Genomic DNA, 12,806 nt, shown 5'->3' on the forward strand with positions numbered 1-12,806 from the left:
TCTCCTGGTTTCATCCTCATGTTTCCCTCTCACCAGATAACCAAACCGACATCATGACCAGCAGCTTTACAGCTGTGGCTCCAGCAAACATCAGCTGATACTAGAAATTAATATTAAATAAATTCTAACAACAGCTGATCAAGCTTAAACGTGCTGCTGTTGTTTAGCGCGACATCCGCTGGTTTCCTCTTTCTGGCGCAAAGTGAGCGATAAACAAACAAGAGAGACGATCAGCTGATCATTGATCAGTTTCATGATTGAAGTAGCAATAGAAGAGGCAGCTGTAAATACAGAATAACTCCAGCTTTGTGTCTTTTTCCATCCTAGCTGAAGTACGGGACAAACTGCGTCTCTTCTCAGCTCAATACGAAACGTGTAATATTTTCTCTGAATGAGGGACCATTCCATTTTTTAAGGAGCTGTTGGCAACTCTACTAACTAACCTTATGAATAAAATAAAGTTCACTATCAGTAACATCATAGCAACCGAACAGCTGTATAAACTTGTCATGCTAGCTCACGCAGTATGAGGTATTGTAACTGACTGTAAAAAGTCAGCACAACGAAAATAAACTGCACCTAAACTTGGTTTATATCAGACCCAGATAGACTGCAGGTCATAACTTCTTACCTGAAGTTCAGTTCACCTGACACTCGGACCGGCGGCCGCCTCGGGTCTCTCCTCCTGCCTCACCTTCCCTCATCCACCTGTTGCCTCTGTGGAAGCTCCGCCACAGCCACCACCAAACAACTGAGTTATTTTTACACATCGGCCAGCATCTGGCCAATCCACCACCTCTCATTGTTCATGCCGTTACAAAAAAAAAAAAAGAAAAAAAAAAGTCATCAGCCCACCATGAAAACGTCCGATGGCTAGTCCAACTATGTTAACTTGTTAATCTTTCGCCGAAAAAATGTTTTCTGCGGTGCCGTCTTTCGTGCTTGGCTCTCCTACCTTTGCTAACATGATGCGCATAGTGCAGAAGCCGGTGCTGCATTCACTTACCCTCGGATATCTGAGCTTCACTGTGAAACCATAGTCGTACATTTGATATTTCATTAAATTTTATTGTTTTAGCTTCGGGGTGGCACCTGGGGTGGCCAGCCTGGTTGGGGGGGTGGCCTGTGCCCCCCCAGGCCACCCCGCTGGACACGCCATTGAGTGACAGCCTTTTGATCAAAGCTTGAGCCAGCTGTCCTCTCTGTGGTTGTTAGGAGCATTTTCAGTGTTGCTGATTGGATCCTATTACTGTTATTATTGTCGTTCAGTTGTGTGAGCTATATTAATATTTTTGGCTCATTGCTGCTCTCAGCTTTAAGTGCTGGTTACAGTATGGTGTCCAGTGTAAAAAAAAAAAAAAAACATGGACCTGCAGAATGATTCTGTCAACTTTTTAAATTCTTAAATTGCATGTTTTTGAAGCTTTGCCCACACAGGGTTGATGGGGCTGACAAAGCACTGCTAAATGTGTCTACATTCATTTTGGATAACTCCTTTAATAGTGAGTTTATTAAAGGATAGGTGAGGAGAAGTAAGGATTCTGCATACTGCTTTATGTCCAAAAAGAGAAAGAAGAAACTTGATTTGAGGCGTTCATTCAACTGGTACTCTAATCTCCAGAGTGTGTTACCAGTGACAATGAGTCCTGATTAGAACAAACACTCGTGGTGATAATGAAGGACTGACAATAGGTGCATTAGTTGCATAATGGCAAGACACTGTTGCAGTATGATCTCTGTCAATTTGGAATAACAATGTTGATGCAGTTTGCTTTCCTTTGTTGAAAACTGGATGTTGACAGTGCTGTAACAAAAGACTTGTATCAGGTAGTTTCATTTGAGCATAACTCATAATAATGATCATAAAAAGGTGTCTGTTTGGACAGCAACTCTAAGTCTTTGCTATTCTTTTCTATGTCTTGTTCCAGCTGAGAGATCCTGTCTGTCATAACTGCTGGACTGGTGATGCTTGCAAACAGTTACGGCGTCGGTCTCTCGATGGGAAACATCGGCCCTAATATCACGCTCCACAACACTCTCAATACCCTACAGCTTTCTCCAGAGCAATACCTCATCTTCTGTGCTCCCAAAGTGCCGCAGTACATGTGTTACTTGTGCTCGCTCACTAAAGATCAATGTCAGCTGAGTGAAACACTTAGGGGAGTTTAATTTGAACGCACTCATACCTGTGCATCTTCTTTTGCTCCAATTGCAGAGCACCTAGTCCCTTTGGTAATCATGTTAAGGCTAATTGAACACAATTATAATTACAGGAGATTTTCCTCAGTCACTTTCAGTTGTGCACAGTCCATTTCCTAACTCTGATCGATCAGCTCATTTACAAGCTGGTTTACAGTACAGAAACTTCCCACTAGTTTGCATGTGTATATACACTATATGGCCAAAATTCGCCTAGTGAAAAGAGCATAGAGAGCTTCATGTAATGGGTTTCCGTGGCTGAGCAGCTATATCCAAGCCTTACATCAGGTTCTCCGTCTCACAATCTGATGAACGAGTCTGGGTTTGGCAGTTGCCAGTTAGTCTGACTGCAGGGTGCCCAATGTAAAGTTTGGTGGAAGAGAGATTATGGTGTGTTTTTTTCTTTTCTTTTTTTTTTCTTTTTCAGGAGGTTCCAGTCAAAGGAGGTCTTAATGGCTCAGTTTACCAAGACATTTTGGACAATTTCATACTCCAAACTTTGTTGGGATGTTCAGTTCCCGTTGCAGCATAACTGCATCAGAGCACAAAGCAAGGTCCATAAAGATGTGGATGAGCGAGTTTGGTGTGGAGGAGGTTTACTGGCCTTCGCTGACCTCAAACTGATAGAACACCTTTGGGATGAATTAGAGCAAAGACTTGTGATATTATGGTATTAAAGGTAAACTTTGTGCTTTTAAAAATGTAAATAAAGGTTGCTCTTCAGATTACATTTATTGAAGTCTGGCACAGCTTACAATGATGTGGTACAAATACTGGTCAAAGGAGCTTGTAAAGAAAAGCGTCTGGACTTCTTTAAGTTTCTTGAAGACGTTTCACCTCTCATCCGAGAAGCTTCTTCAGTTCTAAGGTCAAATGGTGGAGAGTCCCAGATTTAAACCTAGTGGGAGTATCCCCCCAAAGAGGGGCAAAAGGACCTCCTGATGATCCTCTAATCGCCTGAGCCAAGGTGGGAAAATGGGGGTGGGCTGGGAGGCGCTGCTGCACTGGGCCCGGGTCTGGATGGGCCTGGACCCCCTTCCCCTGGCGGGTCGCGGAGTATGGGGGTGCCTACTGGGGTCAGCGGGGGAGCTGGCCCCAGGGAGGGGTCACTTGCCCCTCCCTTCCTTCCCTCCCCATCTCCAGCTGCCTCCCTCTTCCCGCTCCACCACAACCACCCACACATGCAGGGCCTTGGAGTAGGGGTATGTCACCAGGGTGCAGAGGAGGCTACCCCCCCCCCCCCCCTCCCCTCTGTCCCCTTCTGGCTGCCTCTGCCTCAATTTTATCCCACAACTTAGACATTCACATTACTCACACTCTCATTACACATACATATAGGATCTTGGGGGTGGGCACGATACACGGATTCCAAATTACCATCAGGGTGTACACCTCACCCCTGGCGTCGTTTCCCACCTCTCAATTTTAAATACACGTAGACATTGAGGGCTAGCAGGAGGGACCATGCTCTTACCTGCTGCTCTCTGGCAGGTAGCTCCATGCCCTCCTGGGTTTTAAATGCACCTTAGAACACACATGCATCAACACTACAATGAGCGGGTGGAGGGAGGTTTGGAGTCTTCTCTCACCCCCGTTCTCTGCGACCTGCTGGAGCGGGGAGGGCTAGGAGGAGGAGTTGGCCGTCCGACTGCGGTCTGGAGTGTGGGGCCTCCCTGCTGCTGCGGAGTCGGGGCGGTCTGCCTCTCCCCACCGCAGGGAAAAGGGTAACACCACCTGGGTCTGGGTGCAGTTCCCCCCTCCAGGGGCAAGGGTACCTAGACCCGGTTTGTAGAGTACGCTTGGGGAGTGTGATCGTGTGTACAGCGTCTCTTTATGTCTGTCTCCACGTTGGTTGAGTGTGGAGTAAGTGCATATGAGAGCATGAGGGTGGGAATGGAGGTTTGTATCTGTGTGTGCCTGTATGTCTGTGTCTATATGTCAGGTTGGGTATCAGACGCCACCTACCTGGGGACATCTCAGGCCCTCCAAGGTTTGGAGGCCTATCTCCCCCCACCACCACTTCCCCTGCCAGTGGCGGACTCCCTCAGACATCGGTGCGTTGGTGGTTCTTTGTGTCTGGGGATGGGCGTCCAGGTACACACCGGCTCACTCCTTGGCGGCCGCTTATCGGGGCCTGGAGCCTGGGGCTTGCTCGGGCCACTTCGGAGGTGGGGTGCCCCCGGCCTCTCGGCCTGGGGCTCGGTCACTCAGGCACAGCTGGCTGCCGGCGGAGCTCACGGGCGCGTCACTGCAACTCCCCCTGGCTTCTGCTCCGCGGCTGCTGAGTGAGCCCTCATCTGGGACTCTCCTCAGCTCTTTCTGGGACAGTGGCGCGGCTGCCCCCCTGTTAGTCTTCCTTGATCTCTTGCGTTCTGGGGGCCTTTAGATGTCTGGAGTTTTGATCTCCTCCATACCTGCTTCATGCCCTGGAGGACGGGGCAGTGCCCCCCCCACACCCTCTAGCAGATCATTACATGAAGGAACCTTTTAAAAAAACAAGCGCGTCCATGCTCACAGGTGTACACACGGGTGATCACACCCACAAACTACACCCTTTTTGGCTCCTACCTCAAAGCACACTGTGTTCTGTTGATCTTATGTGCTGCACAATAATGTTTAATATTTAGTATTTACTGTCATATTCCCATATATCATTGTGATGCTGCTTATTCTATTACTCTTGTTCTCTTCTGCTTGTTTTCTTTTTTCTTTCTCAACAGGTGATCCAGGTGATCGATATATGCATTTTTTTTTTTTTTTTTTTTTGCTGCCCATTCTGTTGGTTTTTGTTTTTTGCCCTTCTCCCCCGTCCCTCTTCTCAGCTGTTTCCCTTTCCCTCTTTCTTTCTCCCCTTCTTTCCTCCAGTCAAGTCTGTCCCGTATTCAGCAAGTGAAAATAAAATAAACAATAAAAAGGTGAATTAAATGGACCATTACGGCAAGGCTGGGATGGTCAATTTGGTAAAGTAAATCCGTTGGGCATCTTTCTTTGCCTTTAGACAATAATTCTGATGGCAAAAGAGCCAAACGGGACAGGCAAAAAAAAAAAAAAGGGTGTGGGTCCCAATCAGCCAGGGTTTCGGGTGAGCTCATTGTGAAACCTGGCATTAGAACTGAAGAAGCTTCTCGGTGAAATATCTTCAAGTAACTTAAAGAAGTCCAGACGCTTTTCTTTACAAGCTCCTTTGACTACGATGACCTGGATGACTGAGAACCTTCACAGACATACAAATACTGGTAATTATATAGCACCTTTCCACTCAATTTGTGCACTCAAACCACTTTCTGCTAAAAGTCTCATTCACACAATAACACACTCAAACTCCAGTAGGTGCATTAGGTGTATTTCAGGGTTCAGCATCTTGCCCAAGGTTACTCCAACATGCAGACTAGAGGAACTGGGGATTGATCCACCAATCTCCCTGGATGACCTGTTCCACTACCTGAGTCACATGATATGTCAGTTCATAGGAGGCATTGTAGAACCACTCAGAAGGGGGCTGAATGCTTTTAAAGACACTTGAATGAGTACTTTCATTATCCTAAAGCCTTTTTGTAAATTTATCTCAAGTATTTTGAATTTCAAGTAATCTTTCAAGCCAGAACCAAACAGTGCCAAATGAAAGTTTTTTCATCATTTCCATCTTGAAACTCCTTATTTGTCCTAACATCTTTTCCTCATCCATAGAGAACATTATATAATACTGCATACAGTACTGTATATTTATATAATTCTGTTGGTGGGATGCTGCCTCTCAGCAGGCTGGGGTCCTCCTTATCATCTTCACAGTTTAGCTGTTGATGTTTAGGCCAAGCTGCAGCTGTCAAATGAAAAGCATCCCGTGGAGCCAGTGTCTACAGGTTCACATCAAACCCTGGCAGACTCCATCTGCTCAGAAGGCAAGACCTATATTTATCCTACCTTGAAATGCCTGACTGTAATTGCATCAGCTAGTGTAGGTATCAAACTGAATCATACACTCCTTTTTTCTTCCTTACTAAAATAATTTGCACTTTAGGTTCCTCAGTACCTACATTACCTTCTTCCTGTGAGTATTAACAGCAAAAAGTTTAAACTGTGACTTTAATGTTGGTAGATACACCAGATATAACGCTGCAACCAAGGGATTAGCTAAGTTTCATTTATCAACCTGACTGAGCATGTGGAGGGAAAAAAGCTACAAAGGGCTAAACAAAAGACACATTAAAAAAAGAAATGTAGAATAATTCCTTGGTGAAGCAACACTGAGTGGCTGCTAAAGCTAAGAGACAACTACAACTGGGCGACCGTGGCTCAGGGGGGTTGGGAAGCGTATCTGTAACCGGAAGGTCGCCGGTTCGATCCCTGGGCTCTCTGTCCTGGTCGTTGTGTCCTTGGGCAAGACACTTTACCCTACTTGCCTACTGGTGCTGGCCAGAGGGGCCGATGGCGCGAAATGGCAGCCTCGCTTCTGTCAGTCTGCCCCAGGGCAGCTGTGGCTACAACCGTAGCTGCCTCCACCAGTGTATGAATGCGAGAGTGAATGAATAGTGGCATTGTAAAGCGCTTTGGGTGCCTTGAAAAGCGCTATATAAATCCAATCCATTATTACAGTTAGGTGTTGTCATGGTCCTGAGTCTGATGACTCAGTGGGTCACCCTAACTTATTGTTGTGATATTTTGATACCATGGTAGCATTTACAGGATATTGTTTTATAGTGATATTATACAGGAAAACTGTTACTCAATAAGGCCCATTTACCAGTTGTTTTTCTCTTTCTCTGTGACCCAAGAATTAATGTGTAAGAATCACAGGCTGGTACCAAGGTCGAAAACACCACAGAGATCACTCCCTTACTCCCATCCTCCCTTCTTTATCTCCTAGAAAAGAGCTTGTTAAAGGCCAGGTGGTTTGTTTCAGAATTCACTAATGAAAGAACTCTGTATTCTGTGTCTAGGAGTGTATTTTGCTGGGATAATCATAAATTGTAGCTGAACTGATAAACTATACAAAGGATACTTCTTTGCTCAGAGGGCAGGAAGACGCTTCCTTATTTGGCCTGTACCGGTTTGAACTGAGAATCTGCTGACACACGAACCTTTTTCCTCTATATAAACTGTTGTCTGATGAATAAACCTTTGAGTTGATTGTGGGAGAGCAACCTGAACAGTCTCTGTATCACTTTGTTCTCCTAACTGCTCCCGACGTCGTAACTAACCTGCTGAACGGCATACCTGAGCGTTACTTTGAATAATTAGGAATCTTATAAGGAAAGGACAAAACTCTGCTTATCGCTGCCCACGTCTCGAAGGAAAACTCTATCTACTGATGACGGAGAAATCCTTCAATTTGGTGTCAGAAGTGGGATCCGCTGACGAAGGTAAATATACGTCTTTTATATTTATATGAGACTGTATTAAACCTTTCTCGTGATCGATCCATAAAGAAACGGGATATGCTGATGAAGTTTCACTTAGTGGCCCAGATAAATGGGATACACTGACGACTTCCTTAGTCCCCGAATAAAGTAAATTAAAAGCAGAGAGACACATAGGCCTATATCTGTTTTAAATCTTGATTTGAAGATACTTGCTAAGGTCCTGGCTGTACGTCTTGAGCCAATACTACCTTCGATCGTTGAGAATGATCAAACTGGTTTTATACGAGGGCGGTATTCCACACATAGCGTGAGGCGCCTACTTAACATTATTCAGCACTCATCTTTGTTTAACCCTGAGGCTCTAGTCATCTCACTTGACGCTGAAAAGGCCTTTGACCGTCTGGAATGGCCGTTTCTTCTTTTCACACTTCAAGAATTTGGTTTAGGTGACAACTTCGTTAAATGGATCCAGATCCTTTATACTTCCCCTCTTTCGGCAGTGATTACCAATGGTTATAGGTCAGACAATTTCAGTATTGAACGTGGCAGTCGACAGGGCTGTCCGCTGAGCCCTTTGTTATTCGCCCTGGCTATGGAACCCCTTGCCACAGCCATTAGGAAGGATGCTGCTATTGAAGGACTCTGTTTGAACAATTCTCAACATAAGATTTCACTTTATGCAGATGACGTCTTAATTTTTCTAAATTCTCCTGCTCACTCAATTCCTAGATTAGTTGCGTTAATTTCCCAATACGGCTCCTTCTCAGGCTACAAGATCAATTTTTCTAAAAGTGAGGCTATGCCCCTCTGTTCTAAATGAGGTTGATCCAAACATTTCTCAGCCTTTTCGTTGGTCTCCCTCCGGTTCCACTTATTTAGGGGTAAAGATTTCACCGAATCTAAAAGAAATGTATAGTCTGAACTACACCCCTTTAATTCAGACCATCAATCGCGATTTGGGTAGGTGGTGCAGCCTCCCTCTGTCTCTCTTAGGTCGTATTCATCTGGTCAAGATGAATATCCTCCCTCGCCTCTTGTATTTATTCCAGATGTTACCGCTTGCTCTGTCCAAAAAGGTTTTGTCAAAATTAAATGGTTCAATTATTTCTTTTATATGGCGTAAGAAAAGACCTAGGCTGAGATACAGTTTTCTGTGTTTGCCTGTTCAGAAAGGTGGTCTTGCCGCTCCCTCCTTCCCACAATACCTCTTGGCTGCACAGTTTAAATTTCTTACAGAATGGTTTATGGACGATCCGGATTCCATTTACCTCAGCGCTGAGTCCGCTTCTTTAAAGGGCATTCCGTTGCGGAACCTGCTATATATCTCCTCAGGTAAAGCCACAGTTCTAACACAAGATAATATGGTGCTAAAGAATATGCTCGTTATTTGGCGCAAAGTCAGGCGCCTGGAAGGATATTATAATTGTTTCTCCCTTCTTACTCCTATTCATGAAAACCCTGACTTCTTACCTGGTCTTCAGGCTGGTTTTGCGGACTGGTCTCAAAAAGGGATTAATACAGTGGGTGATCTTGTTCATGAGAACTCTCTTCTTACTTTTAATCAACTGAAAAGCAAGTTTGGTCTGACCAATAAGGATTTTTTGAAGTACTTTCAGGTAAAGCACTATATTACTTCTAAATTGAAGGATTTGAATGGAGGGTTTGGTCTTTCTCCTATAGAATCACTCATGGTAAAAACTACCCAACTAAAATGTATCACTAAAAAGATTTATAACATTCTCTCTGATCTTAGAATGGATAACTCTAACAAAATCAAGGGCCAATGGGAATCAGACGTAGGCGCTATAGATGCTGAAGCTTGGGATGAGTTGTGTTGTCGTCCTTTTAAAGCCTTGGCATCTAATTCTATTTGGGAAAGGCAGTTTAAACTTATAAATGGGCTTTATATTACACCCGAGAAGAGACACATAATGTATCCAGCTTTGCCTAATCTCTGTAACAAATGTCAGTCTGCTGTTGGTTCCTTTTTTTCATTGTCTGTGGAGCTGCCCTGTTATTCTACAGTTTTGGAGATCACTTATAGACAAGCTATGTACTATATTTAATTGCCGACTGCATCTGGGTCCAAGGACTTGCCTGTTAGGACTGAACGATGAGCTACCTGCCGGCTTTCGCAGCAAAGATCTCCTTCACATACTGCTGCACTACGCTCGAAAGTGCATTATGGTACTGTGGATTTCTGATAAGGCCCCATCTGTCAACCAGTGGCTACAGTCTGTGATATGTATCATGCCAATGGAAGCCTTCTCTACAGCACTTAAGGACAAACCTTTCCTTTTCTATCGCATATGGGACCCTTTTTTGGCCCACCTGAACACTCCTTCTGCTCAGAGGTTGAAATCGGGCTTACGGGATTTAGCCTGGCAACAAAGGGACGATTGTTAACCTTTTTCATTGTTTATTAATATTGCTGTTGGCTTTCTCTTTCTGCCTCCCACGTCCTGCTATACATGTAGATGCATCTTTGTCCTGTGTATGTATATGCTGGTGACTGCTGTTTTCCTGCTCTGCAATTAAAAGTTCAAAAAAAAAAAAAAAAAAAAAAGCAGAGAGACACAGGAAATTGCCTGTTGTCTTGCGAGAAGTTGCTCGTTAAGTGAGAAGTTGCTCACCCAAAAAAAAAAAAAAAAAAAAAAATTGCTAGCTAGCGATAAAATTTAAAGTAACCTCAGCCGTGCCGCAGCAAAATACTAACATAAATCCTTCAAGCGTGTAAACCCCTCTGGAAATCACTGAACATGGGTCAGAATAATTCAAAGACCACAGACAGGTCCGATAAAAAATCGAAATTACCTGTAAAACCAAAAAAAATAAAATATAAAGCTACAAATAACGGCTCAGTACGACTCCCACTTCCGGTTACGTGTAACCCACGTCCGCGAATCGGTGAAGACTTCCATGATTACGTATCCAGAACATGTGGAAGTGCTTATGTGACTGACTTTGTCTACAACCTAAGAACTGTAAGTACAATGCATTCTAATTTATTTCCGGAGCCCTATCCCGAACGATTATCGCCAGAAAACAGGTCAGTAAAACTGAAGGCCAATGCAGATCTTTTCCCTGCTACCACAAAAGCTAAAAGTGTTAAGATGATGTTGAATTTTGATGTTGAAGGCTCAAAGGAAAGTGAGAAACTAATGTATGCAGGATCACCCGCTCCAGCACAGCAAGGAAGTTTCAGAGGACAGAAAGATAAGAGTAGAGATGTGTGTTTTTGCTGTGGAAAGATAGGACATTGGTATAGGGAGTGTCAGTTTGCATCCTCCAACAGGGCACACGCGCCTCAACCACAGAACGCAGGACAAGTTCCTGCCACTAGGCGTCAGCAGAGCTCTTCCAGTCAAGGTAACTGGCAACCACAAGGAGCACGCAATAATGGCTCCACACCGAGGCCGCAGCCTTACAACCCGCATTATAACCCACAAGGTAGACAAGCTAGAGGTGCAAATTTAGCTCAGTTTTCCAGCAGCCGCAGAAACCCAGAGCATGAATCAGAATGGGAAAGGGTGCGTTACAATTCTCACCATGATCTTTTCCCATCACCTGATAATCCCCGGCTGGACCGCCAATAGGGAGGCCCAGGTGAGGATGAGGAACAGCAGTGTGAAGCACTACACACGATGCTGCATTTGCAACTGTCCCCTAACACAGAGCACTTGCCCATGCTACAGGTAGAAATAGATGGTAAGAAATACCCATTTTTAGTGGATAGTGGAGCCACTAAAAGTTCACTGTCTGGAAAATTTTATAATGGGCCTGTTTCCTCTGTGTGCATCAACACTATGGGAATTAATGGAACTGTAGTGCAATGCCCTAAAACTCATTCTCTAAAGACACGTTGGGGCCCAAAACCAGATGAAATCACATATCATCCATTTGTAATTATTCCAAACTCGCCTGTGAATTTATTAGGCAGAGATTTAATGGCAAAAATGAATTTGTGTATTTCATTTAACACAAAGGGTGAAATGTTTGCTGATACTGATAACAGCTATGTTTTCTCTGCCTTATGTACCATGGAGAAGGAACAGCCTCTGTGTCAGCTGGACGCCTCAGCAGAGAATGAACTCAACATCCTTTTGTCCGGTATTCCACGTCACACACTGTGCCAAAAACGTGTACAAATACCACTACCAGGTAATCCCACACCTGGGAGCCACACTTTTGTCTCTCTCACACTGTTTAACAACATGATAACTGCTCACACCAGTGAAGATAAAACAGTGGTTTTGTCACATAACTCAGACATAGGTTATGACATAACTAAACCATGTCGACACATAGATCTAACCTACCCTATCCACTGTACTATTTCTGCAGTTACGTTGCCAGCTGAATACCAGAATATGACATTATGGTCTAAAGGTGAGAATGATGTAGGATTTATTGACTGTACACCCTATCACGCGCAGCTGAAACACAACAAGCCAGTATATGTCAGGCAATATCCCATTTCCGCCGAAAAAGCCGCAGCCCTAGATGTCATCATAGGAGATTTATTGACTACAGGAGTAATAAAGCCCACAGTATCTCCATATAACACTCCTGTCAATCCTGTGCCAAAGCCTAACAAACCTGGCGTATGGCGTTTCACACAAGACTTGAGGCAAATTAATGCAGTCATTATGCCTCTACCTCCTCTTGTCCCAGATGTTCCCAGCATATTGACATGCATTCCATCCACAGCTACACATTTTACCATGGTGGACCTGTGTTCCGCTTTTTTCTCAGTGCCTGTGCATGAAGACACACAGCCGATATTTGCATTCACACATAGAAATAAGCAGTACACTTGGACTCGTTTGCCCCAAGGCATGGTAGACAGCCCTGCTGCTTTCTCAATGGTGGTCCGTGCTACCCTGGACAGCTTCACTCCTCCGGAGGGCTGTACCTTGATCCAGTATGTGGACGACCTCCTCCTCTGTGCTCCGAGTGAGGAACTATGTCAAACTGCTACACACATGCTTCTCCAGCACCTCCAACAGACTGGCCACAAAGCATCGGCAAAGAAAATGCAGTACTGTCAGACTTCTGTTCAATATTTGGGATTCACACTGTCTCACGGAAAACGTTCCATGACTGCAGACAGGGTCAAAGCTGTGACCTCCGTCCCTCGGCCCACTACACAGAAGGAAATGTTGTCCTTCCTGGGCATGGTGAACTATTGCAGACAGTGGATACCAGACTGTTCTTTTCATGACCACATTCTGCGTGACTGTTGTA

The sequence above is a fragment of the Rhamphochromis sp. 'chilingali' genome, assembly GCF_963969265.1.
Source record: "Rhamphochromis sp. 'chilingali' genome assembly, chromosome: 7".
Taxonomy (NCBI): Eukaryota; Metazoa; Chordata; class Actinopteri; order Cichliformes; family Cichlidae; genus Rhamphochromis; species Rhamphochromis sp. 'chilingali'.